We start from the raw sequence: 11987 nt of genomic DNA on the forward strand, positions 1-11987 counted from the left end.
GAATGTGCACGCCTGAGAGTGGACGAAAGGAAGCAATTGCTCGAGCGAGCTGCTGCTGCTGGAGCTGCTGCTCGAGCAGCTCGCTCGAGATGCTGCTCGAGCCTCGCTCGAGCAGCTGCAGATCGAGCTGCAGCTCGAGGCTCGAGCGAGCCGTCCCAGATCTGTCGCGCCGAAGGGGGAGCAACTCTGACCGGAGAAGGAGGAGCACCAGAAACGTACCTGGAGTCGCCGGAGAGTCAGCCGAGTGGGAACCGCCGGAGAGATGGGAGAGACGCCGGAAAAGGGAGAGCACGAGAACGAAGCTTCAGCCGAGAGCGACGAGCACGCACGAAGGAGAAGAGCTTCAGCCGGTGTTGCTCCTTTGTTCCGGTTTTGTTTTTCGTTTTTGTTCTTTCGTGCCTTCCAAGAAGTGTTTCTTTTGAAAAGAAACAACTTTTTTATGTTTTTTTTTTTTGTTCTTATTTTGTTTGGGAACAGAAAAATAAAAATAGAACAAAAACGCAACCAAACGCGTTTCTGTTCTTTTTTTTTTGTTCCTGGGAACAAAATCCGTACAGAAGTGTTCCGGAAACGTCCATGCACGCCCTTAGTGTTCTTTTTGCCCTACCAACAAACGCTCGTATCTCTTCTACTCTCTCTCTCCAACAATTTGGCAACGTGTCACGAATATTTACGAAGGTTGATTTTTATTTAATCCTTTACCATCATAGGATGATTGCACTTGCGGCTGTACTTGACATGTGTCTGGTTTCAGGACAAAACATAACTGCGGATGGGAAACGTGTGGATCAGGATACTTCACGTTCGCAACAATAATAGTCTCTTCTATTTTTTAATAATAATCATATTTTGAAAAAAAAATCATAAAAGACCCCAAGCTATGCCCTATGACACATTTATCTTGAACTTTTTAGTGATATTAAAAACTTTAAGCTATACCTATTCTGACATATATACTATAAATTCTTTTTGTGACATAAAATATTCTAAACTTGTACTTATATAATACATTTATATTTTCATCAATATTTCATCAGATGATTTTTCAATCAAAATAACATCATTTTTATTAATCAACGCCCATGTAAGCAGACTTTTAACAATACTCATTGACGGAACATAATTGCGTCACATAAAATTTTGGATTTTTGGTGTCAAAAAAAGTTAAAGACAAATATATTGTAATAGATATAGTTTTAAGTTTTGATAATATTTTCCCTCATACTTTTTAGCAAAGTTTTTTCTTTTCTTTTTTTCTTTTCTTTTTCTTTTCCTTTCTTTTCTTTTATTTTTTGATTTGCCGAATTAATTAGGGTAATAAGCGAAACGAGTTTAGAATTCATCTGGAACCCCATCCTATAACTTCCAATCATTTCCTAAAGTCGTCTCTAAAGAAAGAATTCATTAAAAAGTCAAACAAAACATCAAGGTTTTTAGTGGGGATCAGGGAAACTACATATTAACGGAGGCTGTCATAAATCACGTGTATATTTTGGCAAAAAGAGGAAAGTGCATGAGTTCGAATGAGATACTCTAACATGATTATTGGAGTACCATCTTCATTGGAATCATAGCACACATCCTTTTGTCCTTTTCATTGCCAAGACCCCATTATTGCATTGAGGTGGAATGATACAAACGAGTTGATGGTGAAAATTATCTTTAAAAAATCGAACTTATTGCACTCTTGCCAATTTAATCTTAATCTTTTTAATTGCATTAATCAAGTCCTGCTCATTTTCATATTTTGTCAATTGAGTTCATCTAATTAAATTTTTCCAAAAATCACCAATGTGAATGCCGGCCATCTTAGTGGTGCAATCGACACTAATATAAACAATTTTTAATGATATCCTTCTTTAATTTTTTTTTCTTTTTCTCCTTTTTTTTTTCTTTTTCCTTTCTCCATTTTTCCCTCCACCGGCCATCACCGGTGTTGCTAACCTCAGGTGAGAGTCGCCCTCGCCTAATCTAGCAAAGGGCTACCCTTGCCAAAGGCTGACGACCTCTGCTAGCCATCAACAAGGCCCAGCAATGGCCAGCAAAGGGAAAAAAGAAAAAAGAAAGAAGAGGGAACAATGAAGGAAAAAGAAGAAAAAAACTAATTCAAAAATTCAAAAAAAAATTATTAAATTATTATTAAAAATTGTCCACAAAAGCATCGGCCATCCCACGTCGGTTGTGCCATATAGGATGACTGCTATTCACATCAGCAATTTCCAACTAAAATTTGGTCATATTAATTCAATTGGCAAAACATGCAAAATTTTTAGACTTAATCGACACAAATAAAAGGTTTATGGGTAAATCGACAAAAAAAAAAAAAGTAATAGGTTTAAGACTTTTTAGATAATTTTCTTGAGAGAGAAGACCACTATTTGTTCATGAGCCATTTTTAATTGCAATCATGGCTTTTCCTTGATCTAAGGTAGAAATTTAATTTTCCTATTTACCGACTACATCCATTAATTACGAGAAACCTTTAGAATATTAGCATACATTAGCATACGTTATCTATAATCCCCTTGGAACATCTTAAGAGTACTCATGAAACCCTAAATTCCTTGAAGATTCAACGGTTGCTTCGTCATTTTGGTTATTGCAAGCTCGGCACCTGTTGCGAGCTGCGAGTGAGCTCGCCATATGTACAGACAGGGGCAGCGAGCAACGAGGTGTCGACGTCGAGGTGGCGCTACCGCGATGAGGTTGGCATCGGAGCAGCCACTCGATTGTTGTGGGGGGGAGTCTTGAGCTGCGTGAGGAGAGAGAAGCAATGATTCTTGTTGTAAAACATGAATAAAAACTAGAACGTCACGTGCGAATAATGTCTTAAATCAAACGTAAGGAGCCAGGCAGCAGCCATGGTCCCAAAATAAATGTTGAAGGGTGGTTAAAAGTAAAAGCAGCGGAAGGGCTTGGATACTCTGGCGATTCTGTCTGGAAAATGTCGATTGCCCTTTCATCTACTTACCAAATAATTTTCAATTTCTCCGTTCTGCCTAGATTGAAGGGGCCTACCTCCAAGGAAACAAAAGCCCCAGCAATTGGGACGTGTTCCCACACATACCACGTCCTCCACTCAATTTTTCTATTTCTTCTGTATTAATATATTTATCAATGTACTTTCTAGGCAATATAGGAATATAGGGTCAAGGCTCTGATGAAAGCAACACCAAAAAACAGATTCAGAGAAAACTATTTGTTTCTTTTTAGTAAAAGTCAATTGAGAAGCGAAACATCACGGCCTTCTAAAATGATGGAGGATTTTAGCTACCATGCTACTAAATGGCATGAGACTCATATATTTTTGGAAAATATCAAATAAGTGTCTGGCTGTGAACTGGTATCCGGAAAAAAAAATGCAATTGTATTAATTGCTATCATTATTGTTTCATTAAAAAAAAAAGATAAAGAAAAAATGTCCAATCAATAAGCTCCTCCGATTTGATGAAATTGAAGTCCTAGCGTGGCTAGTAATTTAGTCGAACACCATGTGTATAATTAACGGTCAATTCATCTACTGTAAAAATTTCATCCTATTATATAGTTGTACAAAAACTAGCAAGCTAGCAAAATGAAATATTAAAATAGGTGTTATTTTTGGCTTATGTAGTTTTCTTTTAAAAAATTTGAATAGGCTATGAATGAAAGCAAGACCAATACCTTCATAAGAAAATTATATAGAAACACAAATTAGAAGATATTATATATTTTTCTAGCTTCTTTATTTATAGGATGAAAATGACTTGCTTGCTACCAATTTTCAGTCCCTCAGGCAGGTCAGAAACTGTCGTACAAATTGGTAAATATGTGTAATGAATATTGCATTTTTTATGTGGACTGTCAATTATAATATTTTTTATGGTTGTTGCTAAAGTCCTCTCTTTATAATAGTCATTGAGCAATCAGTGATTGACCAATAGTTTGATACAAGAGATCGACAATGGCCAACTAATAAAAATTAGTTTATTCCATATGTCAGGAAAAATTGTATGATGTAACAACATTAGGGTAACAAAGGTAGTTTATGAAACCGTTTTTCTTATTAGAAAAAACTAATTCGACAAACTCTTATTATTTGCTTGAATATATTCCACTTGTATCTATCGAGAGTTTGTAACATCATTTTGTGAACTAATTCAATTTATTCACGAGTTGTCGTACCTTAATAAATATCAAAAGAACAAATACCCCTGCATATATTTGTTAAAATAGTTCGGTCTCTACTGGGTTTGTGATGTGAGTGCCTAAAAAGGAAAGACTCGTGTTTTCATGGAAAAATGTCTTTTTTGTTTGTTTTGTACTTTGGCAATATTTTTACAGTATATAAATATTGATATTGGGATGGACTTGCCTTTGGTCAGGCAAAATAGAAGATGGAAGCAACGTTGACGTGACGGATGATCACTATAATCTCTTTATGGTACTTGACTTTCTCAATACTCTCATTAAACACTCCTCTAGGAGTGAATTCTTGCCTTAATGCTTTTTCAATAAATCAATTTAACCATTCGTACACAGTCATTACCTTAGGAAGAAGATGAAATACCCATTCTAAGCTTTTGTAATTTGTTCTTTTTGACAGGTATAAAGCCGTTTGTGACATTGAACCATTTCGACATACAAGTGCTAGAGACCAGTACGGCTCGTGTTTGAGTTCCGAAATAGAGTAAGTGAAATTGCCACCGCCATCCTTTCTAACCTTCATCAATATGACGATCCAATCAAATCTCAGGATTTTATTTTGTGCTCTCTAGGCTGGATTTTGGCTACTTTGCACAAGTCCGTTTTGAAGCTTTTGGAGATTGAGTGACATATTGGACTACATTCAATGAGCCTAACACGTACATTTATAAAGGTTACGTATTGAGGACCATCCTACCCAGCCGGTGCTCCTACCCATTAGGCAATTGCTCATACGGCGACTCCACTCTCGAACCTTACATTGCGACCCACAATCTTGTGTTGTCCCATGCGGGAGCTGTTAAATTTTACCAAAAGTTCCAGGTAAGTTTTTTTTTTTTTTTTGGTCAAAATGACTTAGATTATCATAAAGGAGAGTAATTACAAGCAGCACAACCAGCCGCTAAAGCATCAGAACAAAGTAAGGTAATCAAAAAAGAGGGCGGTGAGATGGCCCAATCTTGAGAGAGGAGCCCATTTCAATGGGCCTTTGCGGCCCAATCCGCAACAGTGTTTGCTTGCCATTTGCAGTGCGTAACCCTAGTAGTGGAGAATCGGGAGAGGAGGCTGAACGGCCTCTGCAGCGATCGCACGAGCTTCCCATGGCAATGGCGTAGAGGCGTTGACAAATTCTACTAAAACGAGGCTATCTGCCTTGATGATCAACCGATCTCGTTGTCTTCTAGTGTCCAACAAATGGTAAAGTGCAGTGGTAAGAGCTCTAAACTCCGCTTGCAGAGTTGTCGAGGCTTCAAAATCTCTGGTGAGTCCGTCGACCAACCTCCCATTTTGATCCCTGCAAATACACGCCATACTCCCTGTTTTGCTGTGAGACTGAAAAGCCCCATCTATATTCACCTTAAGGTAGCCTGGATCTAGAGGTCTCCACAGTTCGCCAAGATTGATTTGCGGCTGTCGTTGTTGCTCTTATTCATGTTCCCAGTGATTTGCAATGGGAGAAACGAGCAGCTTGAGCGGTGGCGAGAGCCACATCAACAACTTGCATCGCGTCCAGACGCTGGCGAAAAAATATGAAACCATTACACGCTTTCCAGATTTGCCAAAGGACAGAGGCTACCATTTCTGGATCAAGTGAGGAGTGATTTCTCTTGTCCATGCATCAAGTCGCTGAATTCCCTGCGGATCTATTTGAATGTTGAGTTTCGAGTGCGACCATATAGACTTCATCCATGGACAAAGTAGGAAAATATGCTCTACTGTTTCTGGTATTTGGTTTTGGCAGAGAGTACATACCGATTCTGCGCATATACGTCGATGACAAAGGTTAGCTTTAATGGGAAGGGCGTTGTGACATAGCGACCACAAAAATACACGAACTTTGGGCTCTATCTTCAGCTTCCATAATTGTTTCCATAGAATCACGGGGGTCTAGTAAGAGCATGTTGGTGTATGTTGATTCATCATGACCGCAGCATTTTTTATTGCATGGTAACCGCTTTTAACAGTGTAATCACCATTAGTAGTTGTTGTCCAAATGAGTTTATCTCTGACATAAGTAGGTCTCACCTGAATTGTGAGAATTTCTTGGACAGTAGATTCATCGTATAAGTTATGAAGCAGTGGGATGTTCCAATCATGTGTCTACATGTCAAGCAGTTCGGCAACCTTTGCTAGTTTGTTGCGGTTCGCAAGTCCTCCCAAAATTCCTCTAGGTAGCTAACGGTCTTCCCTAATTCTGATATTCTACCCATCTCTTACCGACCATTGTAGATTTGGTGTAATTAAGTCCCTCCCTAAAATAAGACCTTGCCAACCCCAAGATGATCTATAACCTTTATCAACATGTAGGAAATCCATGGAATGAAAGTAAATACCCTTGAAAAGCAGGCTCCAGAGTGCTGTAGGATGCTGGATAAGACGCCGGGCTTGTTTGCCTAGCATGGCCCTGTTAAAAGCCATGAGATCTCGAAAGCCTAGACCGCCCATATTCTTACTTGTCTTTAATACATCCCAACTTTTCCAATGAATTCCAGGTTTTCTACAACCATTCTGCCACTAAAAGCGGGCAATCTTCTTTTCAATGGATATACAGATAGACGCTAGAAGGCGAAAGATGGACATGGCATATTGAGGGATCGCTTGAACAATAGATTTAATCAGGATTTCTTTTCCACCCTTGGATATTAAATTCTCTTTCCACACATCCAGTTTCATGTTCACTCTCCCTATAATCCAAGCAAACATTTCTTTACGTGATCGCCCCCATTCTGAAGGAATCCCTAAGTATTTCCCAGTCTTTGCTAGTACTGGAACTCTCAGTTCATTAGCTAGATTTTCCCGTAAGCTAATAGGGCACGCCTTGCTAAAAAATATTCCGGATTTATTTCTATTTACAGCCTGTCCTGTAGCTAAACAATATTGATTCAGAACATTGGCCAAATTTTGGCATTCCTTAAGCTTACCATCTAGGAAAAAGATAGTGTCATCAGCAAAGAATAAATGTGAAAGAATAGTACACTACCTATTGATTTGGATTCCTCTTATGTTGCCCATAGCAATAGCTCTGTTTAGTAAGACCGATAAAACGTTGGCTTGCAGAATGAATAGATATGGGGAAAGAGGGTCTCCCTATCTGAATCATTTGGTTGGATGGAAATATGGTAACTGCTCCCCGTTGAATCTAACATTAAGAGAGACAGTTTTGATGCATTGCATGATCCACCTTACCCAAGTTGTATGGAATCCTGACTGCAGTAGATAATCTTCCAAAAAATCTCATTCGACTCTGTCATAAGCCTTTTTCATGTCCACTTTGAGCACTGCTTGAAAATTTTTCTTTCTTTTCCTGGTCCGTAGTAGATAGAGTACCTCCTAGACAATGAGGATGTTGTCTTGGATCTGGTGGCCACTCACAAAGGCGCTCTGTTCCGGTGATATTAAGTCAGGGAGCCAAGGTTTAAGCCTATTGGCAAGCACCTTTGAAATAATCTTGTATGCATAGTTACATAGACTTATAGGTCAGTATTGATCAAGGCTTTCTGGGTTTGGTACCTTCGAAATCAACAAGAAGATGGTCTTATTAAGAGTAGCTAGCATGATCCATGTTCTAAAGAAATCCTTTACTAAGCAGAAAATTTCATCCCTTAAGATATCCCAATGGGTTTGATAAAACAAACCATTCGTACCATCAGGCCCAGGGGCTTTGGTTTTCCCCAGCTAGAAAGTTGCCTTATGAAATTCTTCTAAAGTGACCTCAGTCGTTAAAGTGTCATTCATTTCCGAAGTAACTATTCTTGGGCATTGGTCAAGGATTGCCCCATAGTCTCTTTGGCCATCTGATTTGTATAGGTTAGAGAAAAAATGTTGTGTCAATTCCTTTAGCCGGTGTTCGTCCCTAACCCACATGTTATCATCATCCTTTAACACTCTAATTCTATTCCGTTGCCTCCGTTGTAGCGTTGTAGCATGGAAGAATTTGGTATTTCTGTCCCCCCACTTCAGCCAATTAATTCTTGAGTGCATAGCCCAAAATTGTTCCTCTTGCTACCAAAGTCCGTGAATTTCAGCCTTGATATTGTTAATTGTATGCTTGTCAAACCAACTGTAATGCTGATTTTTATAGGAGTGGAGTTGTTGTTGCAGACCAGCTATCTGATTGTGATCTCTAGAAAACTTCCGTCGACTCCATTTAGCGAGTGCCTTAGAAACCATCGCTATTCGGTGTGGCAAATCGATAGGTGTCGGTTGAACCGAATGCCATGAAGTAACTATAATCTCACTGCATTCCTTGTCTTGGAGCCAAAATGCTTCGAAAGTAAATGCCTTATTTCGTCATCCCTATAAAGCTTCCATAGATAACAGAAGTGGGCTGTGATCCAAGCCTACTGCAGGTAAGGCTCTCCGCTTTAGGAAAAGCTAGGTGCCAATCTATATTACATAGCATTTAGTCTAACCATTCCTTAACAAGTTCATCACCATCTCGGTTATTTGTCCACGTATAAGCACAGACCTTGCTGTCCATGTCCATCAAGGAGCAATCTTGTATAACTTGTCTGAATGATTGCATTCTGTGAGGTTCTAGTAATCATTTACCTGTTTTCTCCCAATGATATAAGACTTTATTAAAATCCCCCCCCACATATCCATGGTAGATCATTGAGCAATATGTTTGAGTTCTATCCAAAATTGTTGGCGTAGCTAATAAGTCGCAAGTGCATGCACGCAGGTGAGTCGCATGGAGATACCACAGCTTACTTCCGAGCATATCATATCAAAGAACACTGGAGATGATTTGATGAGGTTTACCTTAATAGAAGCTTGCTAGAACAGTGCCATCCCCCCTGCAAAGCCATTTGGGTTGAGAACAAAAGAGCGCTGGAATTTAAGACTCTATTGAAGACGAGTAAGCACTGCCTCCCTATTCTTGGTTTCCATCAAAAAAATCATATCGGGCTTTTCTTTGGCCACAAGGCCTTAAGGGCTCAAACTATCAGGGGAGAGACCAATTCCTGACAGTTCCAACTAATCAGTTTCATAAGTCCCTTGGCGGCTATTGAGGGCCAACCGCCTCCGCCCATTATGCTGCTTCTTCTTCCATTGAGATGGGTGTTTCCATTAGTCGAGATTCAACTAAATATGCTACTGTAGCAGTGCAAGAATCATACGAAGTGTACCTTTTGATTTTTTTCACAGCTCCTGCCCTTGTTGTCAGTCTTGAGTTTTTCATTTTTCTTTGGTTGGTTGTTTCCATAAATGCATCCAGGTTGTAGTGCTTCTCGATAGTAACAGGAATCAGCTTTGTCTAGGAACTAAATGTAGGAGTAGACCCTCCAGGAAGCGTAAATTTAGCAGGATTAATAAGAGCATGAGGGTTATCTGTTGCGGGTTGTTTCAATTTTGCAGTGTCCATTCGTGAGCTAGATTGTTCTGCATTCTGAATATACTCCCCTTATGTAGGTTTTTGGAGGGTGGAAATATGTTGTGGTTGTTTCTTTGCCTTTGTGAGTTGCATCATTTCCTCCTTGGGGTTAGCGGTAGCCTTCTCATGGCAAGGAGGTCTAGTTGGAAGCAGTCGAATAAAGGCTGAGTCTCAGGTATAATTTCTTCTTCAGTTTGTTGCTGCTCCTCATAGAAAGTTCGCCAATAAGGACTGTGCTCTTTAACCTCTGCCTTCAACCACGGACCGTAAGCCATCTTTTCTTTACCTTCCATTTTGGCCTCTATGAAATGAATATCCTTGCAATACATAGCATAGTGGCCTACTTTTCCATAGGAATAACAAAAATGTGGTAGTCGTTCATATCTAAAATCAAGCCATATTGCTTTCTTGGACGTATGAGTTGACCTGTTTTCAAAGGCTCTTCTAATCGGATTTCAATACGAGCTCTACTGGTTCTAATGGTAGTTCCATCTTTTGTATCCAGCTTCACCTCAAGCACTTTCCCTATTTTTTTAACAGCTTTACAAATCATAAGGTCCGAGCACCACTCTAACGGCAGACTAGAGACTTGTACCCAGAATGCGCATGTTGAAAAATCATAACAGTGTAAAGGCGTATTAGGAATCCATGGTTTAAAAATTACTAAGTGACCTGAGAACAGCCATGGTCCACCCTGTTGCACTCTCTGTTTTTCTTCTGCTGACTTAAATTTAGCGACATAGATTCCAGCTTCATGTTGAGTTATATCGTCTTGTTCGGTTCTCCAAGCCCGCTTTAAAGTATTCTGAAAAGCCTAAAAATTTATGGAGGGATTTAAAGGAACTTTACCTACTAGCATCAACTAACACTCTTCCACTTTTTCCATAGGCGGCAACTCATCCCAGTCGTCGATTTCTTCAGGGGACCACAGGCAACCCAACCGTTGGCATAGAGCAGCGAGACGAGGGTTTTCTTCCTGGTCGCGTAGGTCCATGACGTAATCAGGATGACGATGGAGGCCAATTTAGGTGGCTGGCAATTCGATTCTGCCTAGATAGCTAGTTTCAAAGGACATGCAAAGAAATATGATAACGGAAGTGGGTGTCTCTGAGAGACTCGCATCATGTCAAGACTTCGAGGAAACCTTCAATTGGGAAGAAATCGGAAAGGTAAACATTTGTGGAAGCTGGATGGTGAGAAATGTAGAAGGGTTGCGACCAAAAGGCAGATCAAAAGAAAGAAGGCCAGCTGGGAAGACCATTGAAGGAAAGTGTTCAATGGAAATCCATTGATAGGGTTCGGAGATAAGAGGTGGAAAAAACGATTTGGGGAATACAGAATTTCTCCAAACGGGATGAAATTGGGGGGAATGACCAATTAGGGTTGTCGGGCAAAGGCTACCATGAAGGTAGGGAAAAAGCTCTACATGATGAGAGAGAGAGTGAAAGCTCGACGCTGCTTATGAATGACCTTAAATTACCAGGTAAGTTGAAGAGCTGCAAATTCGATTCTTTTTACACGTTAATGGTCTCTATCACCTATTTTAACATAGCCATGTTTTGTTCAAGAGATTTAGTATAAAAGACCGAGAAAGAGCAGAAATGAACCAATTGCTTTTTCAGCTATGAAACTGAATTCATCACTTTATCTCATTGATACTTCAGAAAACATGAGAATGAACACATTGAAGGTTTTCATCACTGACGCTCTCATACATCAAGGCCAAGAAGCTCAGTTCATAATTTCATAGCTTCACTACAGATCTTGCTTTTGACACTCTTCTAATACATACGTTTTCTATTTCGTTTTTTGCAACGGACACAAACATATGTCATGCGATTATTGAACCTAATCAAAACTTCATAATCAGGAAAAGCAAGAAGGAATGATTGGGATAGTGATTGCTGCTCCATGGTTCGTGCCATACGACGACACTCCTGCCCATCGTCTTGCTGTCGAACGATCTTTAGCTTTCTATTTTGCATGGTACAAAAATTCTCTCTTACCCAAATCCATGTTTTATGGCCAAAAAAAGAAATCCAGTTTCTGTTTGTATCAAGATTTTCTCTCCATCTCCTTCTTTGTTTCTCCAATAATTGCTCATAACTTCCCTATCAATTACAGGTTTGCAGACCCTTCAGTATATGGAGATTATCCACCCGAGATGCGTCAAGTCGTGGGGTTGAGATTGCCGGCGTTTTCTGCAGAAGAGTGGACGAAACTCCTCGAGGTGAAGTTGGATTTCATCGGAGTAAATCACTACACGACTCTTTATGTGAAGGACGTTCTCTTACCGCACTTCGCCTTACTCTCTAGGGGAGGCGTCCGTCAACACCACCGGAGAAAGGGATGGAGTTTACATAGGCCAACGGGTAAGCAAGATAAGCACAAGTGCCTGGATGATAAATTATCCAAAAAGTTCTGA

The 11987-nt window shown here is 39.8% G+C and overlaps 1 pseudogene; it reads left to right on the plus strand.

Annotated features, from left to right (window-relative positions):
• Nucleotides 1-2700: 2700 nt before the first annotated feature.
• Nucleotides 2701-11987, plus strand: LOC104417153 (annotated as a pseudogene).

This window comes from Eucalyptus grandis, chromosome 8 (assembly GCF_016545825.1).
Source record: "Eucalyptus grandis isolate ANBG69807.140 chromosome 8, ASM1654582v1, whole genome shotgun sequence".
Classification (NCBI taxonomy): domain Eukaryota; kingdom Viridiplantae; phylum Streptophyta; class Magnoliopsida; order Myrtales; family Myrtaceae; genus Eucalyptus; species Eucalyptus grandis.